This window comes from Thermobia domestica, chromosome 9 (assembly GCF_964235325.1).
Source record: "Thermobia domestica chromosome 9, izTheDome1.hap1.1, whole genome shotgun sequence".
Lineage (NCBI taxonomy): Eukaryota > Metazoa > Arthropoda > Insecta > Zygentoma > Lepismatidae > Thermobia > Thermobia domestica.
The window spans coordinates 71,227,266-71,243,576 of record NC_137462.1 but is presented as its reverse complement, the minus strand read 5'-3'; the positions used below and the strand labels follow the sequence as shown (position 1 = coordinate 71,243,576).

Sequence of the window (16,311 nt, the reverse complement as noted above, 5' to 3'; positions counted from 1 at the left end):
TACAATGTCTATTTGCAAAGTGCCTGGAGGGATTTAACATGCAATACCTTTCGAACAGTACAAGCTACGGTAAAACTGACTACACAAATGAATTTCCGAGAAAAATGTACATAAATTTGATGTATCATATGCACCTATTCCCATTTGAAAAAACGAAAGTGGAATCCAATGTGGCGACCAGGGTAGGTAACATGTGTCAGAGTAGCAGTACTTTTTTTTTTTTTTTATGTGTCCACATTCATGTCCAGTTACATCTAAAGAAACTAAAAGCAATTTTGTCCGAGCGTTATAGCAGTGTATGATTGAATTCCGGATATATGAAGGCCCAAAAATATGCATATTACTCGTATGAGCCACTAAAATTAGTACAATACACATTAGGGTGCGGAGAACTTTGCATTTGAATCAATTTTACGCGAATCCTGAGGGGACACTTCGCAAATGTACCTTTCAGGTTCCATATACCATTTTTTATAACCAAGTCAAATATCATTCAACATCAACATTCACCAGCAATTAGATTATGTAGACTTCAAAATCAGTTAATTATGAAGGGTATTAAGATTGATTTTTCTATGCCTTATGATCAATATGTCTCCATAATTCGAAATTATTATAAGTAACGGTGTTCAATGTATAGAAATGTGCTTTGAAATTTATATATCAATAGTCACTCTTGTATTTCTATCATTACCTCATCATTTTTTCATGCATTTACACATCACTTGTATTATTCGTATTATTACTTGTTTTACATTTTGTATTCCTAGCATTATTTCCTTGTATTATATTCATGTATTCACACATCCTTCTTATAATTTGTTAATACTTCCTTATTGTCTTGTAATTGTATATTTCTGCTTAGAATTTTGTATACTTTCCTTAATTGTAATTTAGCTTATGTATTCCTTTAGAGAAGGATGAAGAGGGAAAAAGGGTGGGAAAGAGAGAGATGAATGTGTATATGTATTTAATAATTCAAAATATTAAAACTAAAATATATCTCAATCGCATTTTTCATATAATACTTTTTTTTTTTTTTTTTTTTTTTTTTTTTTTTTTTTTTTTTTTTACAAAAAGACTTTATTAAGCAAATGAAACTGGAAATTTTACATAAGAAAGTAAAACCATTTAAAAAATACTTTTTTCTATCTGTTGAGCAGACACACTGTGAATTAACGTGTTTTTCTTCGACAATTAATAACTCAATCCACAGTACCTTGCTATGAACTTACTTATTTCAACTAGGAACATTGTTAGTTCCTGATGAAGCAGGATTTGTTAGCTTTTGGCACGAAGCAAGTATACATTACATTATCATGAAATGTTTTCTATGACCTATTATCAACCCTTAACATCCTCTTTCTTCTCCATAGCTTTATCATAGCGGATAGAATAATAAGTGTTCCCACTGTGGGTTTAAATGGCCGTCACTACGCGGCGCTAATGCTGATAGCGCTCTCAAAATTCATATTAAGTACCTAATAGTAAGGAAATAGTCACAATATCTTAGTTACAAAAATGTTCAAAACCATTGGATAGTAGCCATTGAAGATATACGATTTGTGGGGAAGAATTTTTTACAATGGAAGGTACAATACTCTAAAGTAGCTCGAGTGGTAGAGCATTGGCTTCTAGGTCGTGGGTTTGATTCCCGCTGCCGACCATCTTGACTGGGGTTGTCCAGGGCTTTCCTCAGTCCTACCAGCCAAAAGCCGGGATGGTACCAACTACACACGCCCTGGCAGATACCTTCCCAAATCCTTTCATTGTTATTGTTGTTGTTAGATATCCAGTATAAAATGGCCTCTGAGTTGTATCTGGTGATCGTTAAATAAATAAATAAATCCAATAACGATAGGAGATACTTATTAAAACATTAATTTCACCGCATTTGGTTTTTTTTTTTTTTTGATTTGTGGATAGGGAAAAAATAAGTCCTTTTTTTTATTATCACTATTGGCACTTGCAACACGTGCTTAACAGTCAGAGATACAGTCAAGAAGTTTAAGGAGGCTGAAGCCTCTTCATGCAGCCACGGAGCTAGCGGGCCTGGCCTCTAACCCAACATTGTTTTTTTATCTTTTAATGTAGAGAATTTCACTACAGCAAATTATAAAATTTTAATAAATATAATCACTTTGCGTCAGATTCTAAGTTTTGTTATTCCTCCCACCCGAACTTTTGTGGCTGTCTGCTGGTTTACCTTCAAAGAAACCACTACAAACAAACAAACAAACAAAAAAAAAAAAAAATAAATAAATAATAATAATAATTGGTTTGTTTTTCTCTATTATAGTAATGCCATGTCTATACTATATTTTAGAAAATAACTAAATTCTTAATCACTATATTTGCATTTTCAAATAACAAGCAAGTAAATCCCGAAACTAATTAATTAATTAATTAATTAATTATAAAGAACTCAATTCCAAAAGAGCCTAACTCAAAAAAGTAAGTTTTTCAGGAGACGATTTTTTTGTGTGTGTTTCCATCATTGTATTTCTGTGAAATGAAATAGATCTACATAAAAGAAAATTGTAATGGGCTACTTTTCGTAAGATAACGCTGAAATTATCATCTATAGCAGGAGTTTTATAAGTGTTTTAGGTGTGAGTCAGAAAATAACTTCAGAGAATATTGTTGACTAAGGACACTTGGGAAAGCAACGCTATTTTCTTTTACCTACAATTACTTTGATTTATGACGTTTTCGCATGAAACCCAGTTCAATATACGGAAATGCTGAAATGGAACTTAATAGAACCTATATCTCAAAATTGACAAAAATTGACTTAGGTTCTTTTGGATTCCCTTCATATATATATATATATATATATATATATATATATATATATATATATATATATATATATATATATATATACAGGGTGAGTCAAAATAAGTGTTACAAGTCAATATCTCGCGAACAATACATCATATAAAAAAAATATTAAGAGACAATGTACAATACAGAGGGGCCTAAGAAATGAGTCAAACATTTGGTTTCCCCCGCCCCCCATTTTGGGGGGAGGGGGTGAACGTGAAATTACCAAATGGGAACATAGGTCGAGTGATACCTCGTTCGAAAGAGCTTGAAAAATTGAACAATTTTTGTAGGAAACAATTTTTGATATGAGGCACCGTTTTCAAGATGGGCCCCAAAAATGGTCCTGTATCCGATAAAATTTCCAGTACTTATAAATCGGAACAGGCTAAGTAGAAAAACATGAAACAAAAAATGAAAAAGGTAAACGCCATAGGCAACGTGGAATGATGTTGTCGTGGTGCCCCAGGGCCCCATCATTGGGCCCCGGGACCAGTTTTAAAATTGCAAATCTGAATATAGGTCGAGTGATACCTTGTTTGATAGATTATGGAAAACCAAACAGCTTAGTAAAAAATTGTTTTGATTTCGGGCAAGCCTGTTTCAAAATGGCCGCCGAAAATGGTTCCACATTCAGACAGAAAGTGCAGTGTTCAAACTGAGTGTTACAAGCCAATATCCCGCGAATTATTGCATCAAATAAAAAGTGTTAAGAGTCAATGTACAATACAGAAGGGCTAAAAATATGTCGAACACGAGGTTCCATCATCATACTGTAAGTGAATAACAAGTAAAATGTTCGGGGGCAAAATCGACCTATAAGGGTTAACGTAATAATAATAATAATAATAATAATAATAATAATAATAATAATAATAATAATAATAATAATAATAATAATAATAGTAATAATAATAATAAGAAGAAGAAGAAGACGAAGAAGAAGAAGGATACTACTACGAAAAATAATAATAAAACTAGTAATAATAATAATAATATGAATGAAAAGAATAAGACAATGAATAATACTAATACGTATGCGCAAAGAAACGTCGTTCCTCAATCACTACAATCCTATGAAAAAGGGATAGGAAGGTACCTATTACGCCCTACTTGTAGGCAACATCTCAACATGTGCCCAGTTAGAGTAAGGAAAGCCAAAGAAAAGAAAGTTGCAAAGAAATATCTTTAGATTATTTTTGATCGTCAACTATTAATGTAATCGCTATGGAAACGTAATAAATGTAAGTGTAAGTGTGCAGACATCTTGTTAAATATGTAAATGTGGAATATAAACGCTTCTCAAGATTAAGTATTAAAACCAATTTAAGAAAATGGTAAATTGTGTTTGTCACGTAGTTTAAGAACCGGGATACCATCTAGATACTACGTAGAAATAAATGTAGTATAATTAGTGGTGTCTCAACTCCAGAAAATAGACATTTTAACGTATTATATATTGGTGCCGGAAACCCGAAAATAGACATTAGAAACGTAGCAATAGCTAGTACTGTACCTCCTTAATAATGGCTGGTATACACAAGTGTCAATAGAGCCGATCACACAGGGGACGGGGAATGTGATTTTCATTGTTCTACTGAGAACATTTGAATATATCTGTGTGTTGTTTGTTTATGCAATGTGAATAGTATGGTATTATTTTTTTCTTGTTGAGTAGTAGTGTTCAACGTAAAATCATCATTGATGTTACATTGCCTAGCTGTTAGTGAGAGTGTTACTGACTTAAAGGGAAGTGGCAGTGTGGATATTGTAGGTCGGGGCTGTAGTTGTGTGTTGAACGGTTCCAAAGCTAGAAAGAACGGGATATCAACTTTGGTGATAAGTTTTCCGTACAAGGAAACGAACACTATCGCATTAATATTATTAGTTTGGGTAGCGTTTGAATAGAGCAATGGCGGTGTTTGATCATTGTGTAGATATGTTGCTGGTGTTGGGCGAATGTAGAAGAAACTATCATAACGCGGCACGAATGTGTGCAATGCGCTATCCCCAACGTCAACAAACATCTCACATGGCATTTCTGCGATTGGAGAGACGTTTGCGGCAATATGGCAGTCTTGTCCGGGGACGAGGTATGGGTCGTTACCGCTCTGCAACCAATGAAGAACGTGCAACAGGAATATTGGCAGCAGTGCATGTAGACCCACATGTTACCACGAGACACCTCGCTCAGGCCAGTGGAGTTAGCCAAAGATCTGTAGTGCGTATTTTGCACGAGTACATGTTTCATCCGTATCATATCATCATACATCAGGAACTATCTGGCAATGATTTTCATGCCAGATTGCAATTTTGTCTATGGTTGGAAGGTATGGAAAACAGAGCGCAACTTCATATCCACCATCTTGTTTAGCGATGAAGCTACATTTACAAACACAGGACACGTAAACCGACATAATATGCATTATTGGGCTAGGGAAAATCCACAATGGCAGAGACAAGTTGCTCATCAGCATCGGTGGTCTCTTAATGTATGGTGTGGCATCCTTGGTAACCATATCATTGGGCCATATTTTTTTGATGGACGTCTTACTGGTGATACCTATGCTGCATTTATTAGCATACCCGGAGTTGTTAGAGAATATTCCTTTCGCTGAACGTATAAGAAATGTGGTATCAACATGATGGTGCTCCAGCACACAACGCACGCCAGGTCAGAGCCTTATTGGACCACCGTATGGCGAATAAATGGATTGGGCGTCGAGGTCCTATTCACTGGCCTCCACGATCTCCTGACCTAACCCCACTTAATTTTTTCCTCTGGGGTTATGTTAAGGATCGGGTAATGTCCAACGTACCAACAACTACTGATGATATGAAGGCGCGTATCCAAGGCGTGTGTGCATCTATCACTCCAGAGATGCTACATGATGTACGAGCATCCCTATGCCGCCGCTTACGGAAGTGTGTGGAGCAGGATGGAGGACATATCGAGCATCATTTGTAACATGGTAAGTGTTGAAATTATTTGCTTTACAGTAAATGAAATTACAATTTTTAACATCGCACATACCGTAGAATTACTAAACGTTATTCTACTACTTTACAGGATATTAGGTTGTGGTAATGCTGTTGTGACAGCCTTGCCTGAAATCAAAACAACTTTTGTAGTAAGCTGTTTGGTATTTCACGATCTATCAAAGAGATATCACTCGCCCAATGTTGCGATTTGAAAATTCCATGTACACCCCTCCACACAAAAGCGGATCGAGGGAACTTCATTAACACAAATTTCAGGCTTTCTGTATTGTACATTGACTCTTAACACTTTTCTTATTTGATGCGTAGTTCGCTTGATATTGGCGTGTAATACTCAATTTGAACACTGCACTTTCTATCTGAATGTGGAACCATTTTGGCGGCCATTTTGAAACAGGCTTGCCCGAAATCAAAACAAATTTTGTACGAAGCTGTTTGGCTTTCCACGATCTATCAAACAAAGTATCACTCAACCTATATTCCCATTTGAAATTTTGAAATTGGTCCCGGGGCCCCGTAATTAGGGCCCTGGGGACACCACGACAACATCATTCCACATTGCCTATAATGTTTTCCTTTTTCATTTTTTGTTTAATCGTTTCCCACACATACGTTTCCGATTTATAAGTACTGAAAATTTTATCTGCTACAGGACCAATTTTGGGGTCTATCTTGAAAACGGTGCCCCATATCAAAAATTGTTTCCTACAAAAATTGTTCAATTTTTCAAGCTCTTTCGAACGAGGTATCACTCGACCTATGTTCCCATTTGAAAATTTCAAGTTCACCCCTTCCCCCCAACATGGGGGAGGGGGAAACCTAATGTTTGACTCATTTCTTAGGCCCCTCTGTATTGTACATTGTCTCTTAATATTTTTCTTATATGATGTATAGTTCGCGAGATATTGGCTTGTAACAATTATTTATAAGTACTGGAAATTTTATCGGATACAGGACCATTTTTGGGGCCCATCTTGAAAACGGTGCCCCATATCAAAAATTGTTTCCTACAAAAATTGTTCAATTTTTCAAGCTCTTTCGAACGAGGTATCACTCGACCTATGTTCCCATTTGGTAATTTCACGTTCACCCCCTCCCCCCAAAATGGGGGGTGGGGAAACCAAATGTTTGACTCATTTCTTAGGCCCCTCTGTATTGTACATTGTCTCTTAATATTTTTTTATATGATGTACTGTTCGCGAGATATTGGCTTGTAACACTTATTCATAAGTACTGGAAATTTTATCGGATACAGGACCATTTTTGAGGCCCATCTTGAAAACGGTTCCCCGTATCAAAAATTGTTTCCTACAAAAATTGTTCAATTTTTCAAGCTCTTTCGAACGAGGTATCACTCGACCTATGTTCCCATTTGAAAATTTCACGTTCACCCCCCTCCCCCCAAAATGGGGGGTGGGGGAAACCAAATGTTTGACTCATTTCTTAGGCCCCTCTGTATTGTACATTGTCTCTTAATAGTTTTTCTTATATGATATATAGTTCGCGAGATATTGGCTTGTAACACTTATTTTGACTTACCCTGTATGTATATATATATTAGGGATGGCCAAAATTTTCCGGAATCCGGATTCCGGAAATTTTGTTTTCCGGAATCGGAAAATTTACTTTCCGGATTTCGGAAAAATTCCGGTATTCGGAAAAATCCGGAATTCCGAAAAATTCCGACATTCGGAAAAATTCCGGAATTCAGAAAAATTCCGGATTTCGGCAAAATTCCGACATTCGCTAAAAATCCGGAATTCGGAAAAATTCCGGAATTCAGAAAAAATCCGGAATTTTTCCGAGATCCGGAATTTTTCCGATTTTACTTTCCGGATTCCGGAAAGTAAAAATTCTGGAATTGGCCATCCTTAGCTAGTAGCTGTTAAAAGAGAAACACAATAATGAATAGGCTATATATACTGTATTAATTTCTTGTAGTTGGATATGTCTTTATCATTTACGTAGACAATTGCTACTGCAGTTATTTACTACTTTATGAGAAAGGTCTTATTTTCACACACAAAAAAGTCGCCGGTATGTCTCAAACATTATCGCGTTCCCACCTGCAGCTGCTCCAAAGCACTGCAAACTACTTTTTAACCAGGCGAAAGGCAGTGAAGGAAAATAAATCTCAACAAATATTCTAATAACAAATATTCGCTTATTGTCAACATACCTACAGTGAGCGCAGAAAGTGTTCGTACACCGTGCATACTTTATATTGAAAACAGCTAGCATGAGAACGGGAGGTGGAAAATATATATATAACCAGAATTAAGACTACACATTCATACATTTTATTTCTATATACAAGAGAAAGTCCAAACAAACACAATCACTGTTTTGTTCAGAAGAAAAGAGAGATTTCCTTTTTTGTAAACGCAAAAAGTCACCGTACACTTATGCTTGAATTAATGCTTATAAAGTATATTACGTTATTTAATATTTTGTGGGATTACTCTGTGCGTTAATGATTGTCTGTAGTCTTCGTGGCATTGATTTCACCTGTAGTAGTTCGTAGTTCTGTAGCTTCGGGACTGATTATGTCCCATTCTTCTTGAATAGCTTTTCTTAGGCCTTCTTTAGTAGACAAGCTGTGCCTTCTGATTCTTGTCTCCAGAACAGATCATACATGTTCTATGGGGTTCATGTCTGGAGATTGGGGAGGTGTGCGAAGCTGTTTCAAGGTATTATAGAGTCAGGGGCGGATCCAGAGGGGGGCAATCGCCCCCCCCCCACAAGAGGAAACTCTTATTTTATATATAAATAAACCCATCCATAACAAGTTTGGAGCTCTTAAAAGTAGCAGTATTACCGCCGACCGCCCCCCCCAGAAGTCCGTCCTGGATCCGCCCCTGGCAAACCTTGCAGACAGGCCTTGTTCAACAGTACAAACAATAATTGCGATGTATAATGTTTCTATCACTGTGCGAAACCATAAAAAAAAATAATAAAAAAATAATAATAATAAAAAAGAACTGGAAGACCAAGAGTGTTGAGTGAACAAGTTAAACGTTACATTATTAGGGAAAGAAAAAAGGTTCCAAAAAGTAGTGCTGTGCAATTGGCAACGGATCTGGAAACACGCGGTGTTAAAGTATCAGCCAGTACAGTGCGGAATATTTGCAGGGTATCATGGTCGGATAGCCAGGAAAATGTTCTGGGTGAACAAGGCAAATCGTATAAAGAGACTAAAGTTTGAAAAAGAGTATAAAGATAAGGGATCAGGCTTCTTTCTGGAATAGGGTCATATTTTCGGACGAAAATAAATTTAATTTTATCGAGTCCAATGGGAGGCGTATGGTATGGCGCAAGGTGAATCCTCAAAATCTCGTCCCTAAAGTAAGACACGGAGGAGGGTCCGTGCTCGTCTGGGGTTGTATGAGTGCCTCAGGAGTGGGTCGTCTCCACCTTATCGATGGAGTGATGATCCACAAAGTGTATATTAACATATTAAAGGAATATCTCCATACTAGTGCGCAGAAGATGGTTCTTGAAAACAATTTATTGTTCAGCAAGACAACGACTCCAAACATACAGCGGAAAATACTCGATTGTGGCTACTCTATACAGGGGCGGATCCAGGACGGACTTCTGGAGAAGGGGCGGTAGGCAGTAATACTGCTACTTTTAAGAGCTCCAAACTTGTTATGGATGGGTTTATTTATATATAAAATAAGAAAGTTTCCTCTTGTGGGGGGGGAGCGATGGCCCCGATCGCCCCTCTCTGGATCTGCCCCTGAGGTTTGCTATCTTTCTCAAAGACTTACCCTTCTTATGCACTTTAATAATTACTTTTCTTGTCTCCTCATTTGTTTCTGTTCGGTTGCTTCCCATTTCGACAGCCCACCGTGCAGTTTTTTCACTCCTATTCACAACTAAACTCATTCTGTTACTCGTCATGCTATACAGAGGTGTATACTCAGGTGAATACTAGTGAACCCCAGTGTTGGTATCTTTGATTCGTATTCGTACGTCAGGTGTACGATCACTTTTTGCGTCTACTCTATACATTTTCTACGGAATTTATTTACTTTCTGACCATTAAACTTGTCTTTGTGGTTCTTTATTGATATATTCATAAAGCTTAGTTTTCATTATTCATACTGTATGTGTTATTACACTTCTTAAATTTTCTGTTTCTTTTTCGCAGGCATTCTCGTTTCAATAGCATAGGTGTACGAACACTTTCTCCGCTCACTGTATGTACGGTAAATACAAATTTATAATTTTTGACTTTACGAAGTATACAATGTAATTGTTCAATAATTAACATAAGCAGGCATTCATTAATTTATATTAATATAATAGTTAACAAAACTAATAAGCGGGTGATTGATGACTCAGTGGTAGAGTTTTCATCTATGGTATTCTAACCCAGGACATGTGGGTTTTCGATGGCTAATTTAGTGTTCGAAAATTTTCCCGGTGGTACTCTTGGTTCCCTTTCTTATATTTGTTCCATCATCACTCATTTACGAATTTAGTTTATCAAAACTCTATAGCCATATATTCATTCTGTCCGTCAGTGAAACAAACAGTCTCAAGAACTATCTGATGGATTACCAATCAATTTTGGCCATGATGTACAGAGTCAATAGTTAAGAATCGAGTTCCCTGATGAATGTAATATTCAAACCGGAAGCGGTACAAATCAACCATTTCCGGTTTTAACGTTAATCATTATATAGTAAATATGGTAATAGATAACGAGAAGCGGTTTCCAGTAATCGACATATATAACATTCATGTAGATAGAATGTTACCCAGTTTGTGCATCTGCTGAAAATAATGAGCTTAGGTATTTAGAGAGCATTTTCCGCTTTAGAAAATGTGTGCTTGGTAAAGAATGTAGAGAATTAGCTGAGTCAGGCACGTAGCTAGAATATGGTAATAGGAAGGGGGGGTCTGTCACGAAATACTGTGGTTATTTACCAGGGGCTCAATCATTCTAAACTATTTTATTGGCAACATATATTGGTTCGTTTAGCCAAGATTTCTAATGGGGGGCATGATATGAAATACTGTGGTTACACACCAGAGGCTCGATCAATCTAAATATTTTACTGACAATATACCCATATTGATTGGTTAGGACAATAAAATGAGGATATATTAGTAAGTATGTTAATAAGAAGCTATGAAGAAATCTCGAGTAAAAGAATATAAAAAAAGTATTGAAAAAGATATCGTCTTCCGAGGTCATTCGAACGGTGTCGAGAATTTTGCGTCTGGGAAATTTGCGCCCTACCTCAAGAACAGGGAAAATTGCGCCTGCGATGTACCTCCACCGGGAAGTTTGAGCCCTGCGAAATAAAAGAACCTATTGGAGCTTACGCATTTCCTCGGAGGGGCTGACATTACAGCATAAACAATCCTCCCCCCTCAACCATGCCATTTGTGATTTATTTTCATTGTGGCTATATAAGGGGAGAATAAACTTCAATATAAGCCAAAAGAACACAACGGATCAACGCAATCACTGCTTCTTCCAGAGATGATTTTGGGGGAACACTGGCCTCCCCAGAGCTCTCAGAGTGCCCCCTCGGAGGAGACCAAAATAATACGTCTATAATATAATAATAAATAGAATAGTACCAGCAGTGACCCCCTCCGGAATACTAAATGTGCCTCCCGGAACATTTTTCCTGAAAGAACGACTGAACGCAATTGTGTGTTTGAAGTGTAATTCCAGCAAGTAAACACACTGTACATAGTTTTCTTGATAATATTACTGAACTGATTTTACATTCACTTTACATTTTCTTTTCTATATTTTGTGTCCTGAAAAGCAAAACAACTCTCAAGGATTGTGAACAGAGATATCTGGGTAGAGCCAAACAGCATTTTGTAGATTAAATTATACTCTTTGATTATATTAATAAATAATTATATATCAGTCATTTATACGTTTATTGTAAATTTTGTAGTATAATGAAAAATTGTATTTGTATGGATTGCCCTTTAGTGAACTAAAATTGTATTTTTTTTTCATTTGTTCGGAATATTATAACGGATGGAGTAACTCACTGAGACGATGAGAGGCAAGCCTAGTTCAAGTGCGAGTGGAAGTTACTTTACACAATACAATAATAAGTTGAATTGTAGGGCGCTAACATCCCAGTGCAAATATATAGCCGGCGCATTTTCCCCTCTTTTTGGGGTAGGGCGCAAAATTCTCGCATTCAAGGAAAATATAATGTCCGTGAAGTTGACAAGCCACTTATGTCAGACTCCAATTTCGACTTTAAACGTCGCTAGTGCTACGTTAGTGTTCGATAGTGACGCAAATCGTTAGTACTCCAACTGCATGCCAACACGCCCACTTCTAAGAATCATCTCAAAAATGAGGTTAACCGTTAGAGCAAGTAAATGCTCATTGATGCCATTAACATTAACGTTAAAGCCTCCATCGTACGGCCCTTTGAGTAATAATAACACCACGTTTTTTGCTAGTCTCAATGCGTCCCTATATTCTCGCGAATATTCTGACGTGCCCAAGTTAGTTACTTTTTTTTTGGGGGGGGGACTATTGTTTATCTGTTATTGTTTATTGTTTATTGCTAGTCTGCAGAGTAGTCCTTACATTAATATGCCATTGTCCTTGATAATCATTGCGTATTTACAAGCAATTTGTTATTACTGTTAGATGATATCAAAAAACAACAGATAAAATCTACTACTTAACGGTTCATATTTTTCTTTTACAGTACATAAACGATTAATAATAATAATAATAATAATAATAATAATAATAATATTCCAGCATAAAAGTTATCAATTGCATCACACTGGCAATAAGCGACGCATACGGTGTATTTTAACTTCATAAAAAATCGTTTCTCACGATTTTCTGGAAAACTACGTATGATAACATCTTCATTATGTCAAGTTGTTTATCTCAGTGTGATATATGTCTTACCTCTGGACAATATCACAGTAAAACAAAAATTAAATATTAGGAGTACATCGTACGTTTGGACTACATCTCATTAACCATGGGAAGATTGAGTAGTGTATACTTTAGGATGCAAGTTTCAACTTAACTTGCATCATACATTCTTAGGATTACAAAAAGGAAATTTGTTCGTTTGCATTTGAACAAATTTTTCCGAATTCCGGAATTTTTCCGAAATCCGGAATTTTTCCGAATTCCGGAATTTTTCTGAATTCCGGATTTTTTTCGAAATTCGGAATTTTTCCGAAATCGGTTTTCCGAATTCCGGAATTTTTCCGAATTCCGGACTTTTTCCGAAATCCGGAATTTTTTCGAAATCCGGAATTTTCCCGAATTCCGGAATTTTTCCGAATTCCGGATTTTTTCTGAATTCCGGATTTTTTCCGAATTCCGGAATTTTTCTGAATTCCGGATTTTTTCCGAAATCCGGAATTTTTGCGAAATCCGGATTTTTTGTGAAATCCGGAATTTTTGCGAAATCCGGAATTTTTTTGAAATCCGGAATTTTTCTGAATTCCGGATTTTTTTTCGAAATTCGGAATTTTTCCGAAATCGGATTTTTTCCGAATTCCGGAATTTTTCCGAATTCCGGAATTTTTCCGAAATCCGGAATTTTTCCGAATTCCGGACTTTTTCCGAAATTTTCCCGAATTCCGGAATTTTTCCGAATTCCGGATTTTTTCTGAATTCCGGATTTTTTCCGAATTCCGGAATTTTTCTGAATTCCGGATTTTTTCCGAAATCCGGAACTTTTGCGAAACCCGGAATTTTTGTGAAATCCGGAATTTTTGCGAAATCCGGAATTTTTGTGAAATCCGGAATTTTTCCGAATTCCGGAATTTTCCGATTTTACTTTCCGGATTCCGGAAAGTAAAAATTCCGGAATTGGCCATCCCTAATATATATATATATATATATATATATATATATATATATGAAGGGTGTTTCAAAACAACACCGACAACGCTTCGGAGGTAATTCCTGATACCAAGATAAGACAAAAAGTATAGACAAACTTCGGTGCACAAATGCTTCCTTTCGGAGTTATAGGCTCCCAAAAATATGAAAAAATTAACTTTAAGGGTCCATACCTCCAAAACTATGGGACATATCATAGTCGGGTCAATACTTTACTTAGGAACTAACATCTGCCCCATCCGAAAATCCATCTTTCAGAATCCTGCGGTACTTTCGCAACAATTTTCATAGAGATAGTTGGCGAGTACTTGAAATTATATGCCCTAGGCAGACTCCGTCTTTAAAAATTGTTGCATTAGTGCCTTAGGATTCCGAAACATGTACTTTTGGATAGGGCATATATTAGTTCCTAAGTGAAGTTTTGACCCGACTATGAAAAATCGCCAAAACTTCTCCAGAATTTATTTTACGATTGCTCCGATTGATGGAATCGGTTTTGGGAATAAATCTTTTAACTGTTCCGAGGAACCGGTCCCTATGAATGTTCTGCACAAAGAGCACTCTCACCAGGTGAAGCTCCAGTTTTGAGACAGACAAATTTGGAAACTTTACGTACGGAATATGTTTTTTCATTCTAGAAAACCAATGTGTAAGTAATCAAAATAAATGGGGCACTTGTTCTACCCGTAATGATTGCCAGAAACATAATTACATTTATTGCCACCGTATATTTAGTCCATTGGAAACTATTATGAACTGAATTCCTATGACACAAGATTGTGTCAAGTACTGATCCTTTACGACAAAGCTACCTGACAATAAGATAGTGACATGAAAACCCAGTGTATTTCCATTATCTTCGCTTATGCGATAACCACCGTCACTGATGCGCCAGCTCCCTTTAACGCATCCCCAACCGGTCCTCCTTCTACACTCCTACTCAGATTTGGTTCAATAAACTTTATTGCTTTGTGGGAACCTAGCACAAGTTGGTTAATATTTTTGCACTACATTTTACGGCAAATGTGTGGACACTGTATTTATATGCAAATTGGGGAAGAATTGTAATTTTTCAAAATTTACATCTATCGGCCCACCTGAATTTCGTGCATACTAAGTGAGGTATTGTCATGTCGCCAAGCGCAAGTCTTCCGGAAGATAATTGGCTGATGCCTAGTGCATCCATTCATCACTATTAAGAGTGAAGAAGACAAGACAAGACAATATAGTGGAAGAATTATAATTTTTTAACAATTATCTCGAGTGGTATGCCTAAAGTTAAATTGTATGACATTTATTTATTTCTTAATTATATTTTTGGATATAGTATACATGAAGCTGCATCAGTTCCCGAAGGAGCAGGATGCTCATACTTTTAGAGATTATTCATTGAGTATGTACTACGAACTTACAATGGGGGTAACAAAGAGACTTTTATTTACTTATCGACTGATACGAAAATAAAAAAGAACGTACCTGTACTTTATATCTGCATGTGTAGTGCCCTTGTACTTTATGTATGACTATGTGTATGGGGGGGGGGAATTAAATCAATATCGCATGTCTTGTGCACATGGATACTTCTTACTATTGCACTACGTAGAAAATTTATGGTATTTTATGTAGAAGTGGTAATAAAACACAGAAGAAACGCAGATCAGGATGTTCTCATGGCAATAATTTAGAAAATGGATCTCTCGATTGTTCAGCAGTATCGGCCTATGTTTAGCAGAAGGGGTCCAGCTCTTTTCTCTAAAAAGTGTTACAATTTTGGTAATTTCTGTTCACATTCGGTTAGTGTAGGGTAGAGTTGGTTAGTTTAAGTTAGGTTAGGCTAGTTTAGGTTACGTTGGGTTAGTTTAGTTCATGTTATATTAGTATAGGAGTCCCGCATAATTTTCCAAAAAAATTCTAGAATTTCGCTTATTTCTACTAATATTACGTTAGTTTAGTTTAGTTCAGGTTAGCTTACGTTAGTTTATGTTAGGTTAGATTTGGTTACGTTATGTTACGTCTAAGTACTTGCATCACTCATTTTTCCTGTAAATTTTGTGGGTAATAGTATACATGAGAACCCCCTGATCTACGTTTCTTCTATGTTATATTATCATTTCTACATGAAATACCATCATAAATTTTCTACGTAGTGCAATAGTAAGAAGTATCCATGTGCACAAGACATGCGATATGCGTTAAATCCCCCCCCCCCACACACACACACATACATAGTCATAGATAAAGTACAAGGGCACTACACATGCAGATATAAAGTACATGTACGTTCTTCTTTATTTTCGTATCAGTCGATAAATAAATAAAAGTCGCTTTGTTACCCCCTTTGTAAATTCGTACATACTCAATGAATAATCCCTAAAAGTATGAGCGTCCTGCTCCTTCGGGAACTGATGCAGCTACATGTATACTATATCCATTTTGTTTTTTACGTGCTGCTGGACACCTTGTACTAAACATACCCCGCAGTATCCATTCCAAAACGTCTACACAGCTTGGAGAAAGGAAATCTTATATCCGAACTTACTTGATTGTGTAGATCGACGAGATATTTTCTAGTAACAGTTAGTTGTCACTCAGTGGCGTAGGAAAGG

At 36.5% G+C, this 16,311-nt stretch overlaps 1 protein-coding gene across 1 annotated transcript in view; it reads right to left on the bottom strand.

Moving 5' to 3' along the window:
* Positions 1 to 16,311, bottom strand: part of LOC145660868 (uncharacterized) — a 92,631-nt gene that overhangs the window by 75,674 nt on the left and 646 nt on the right. The window lies entirely within an intron of this gene.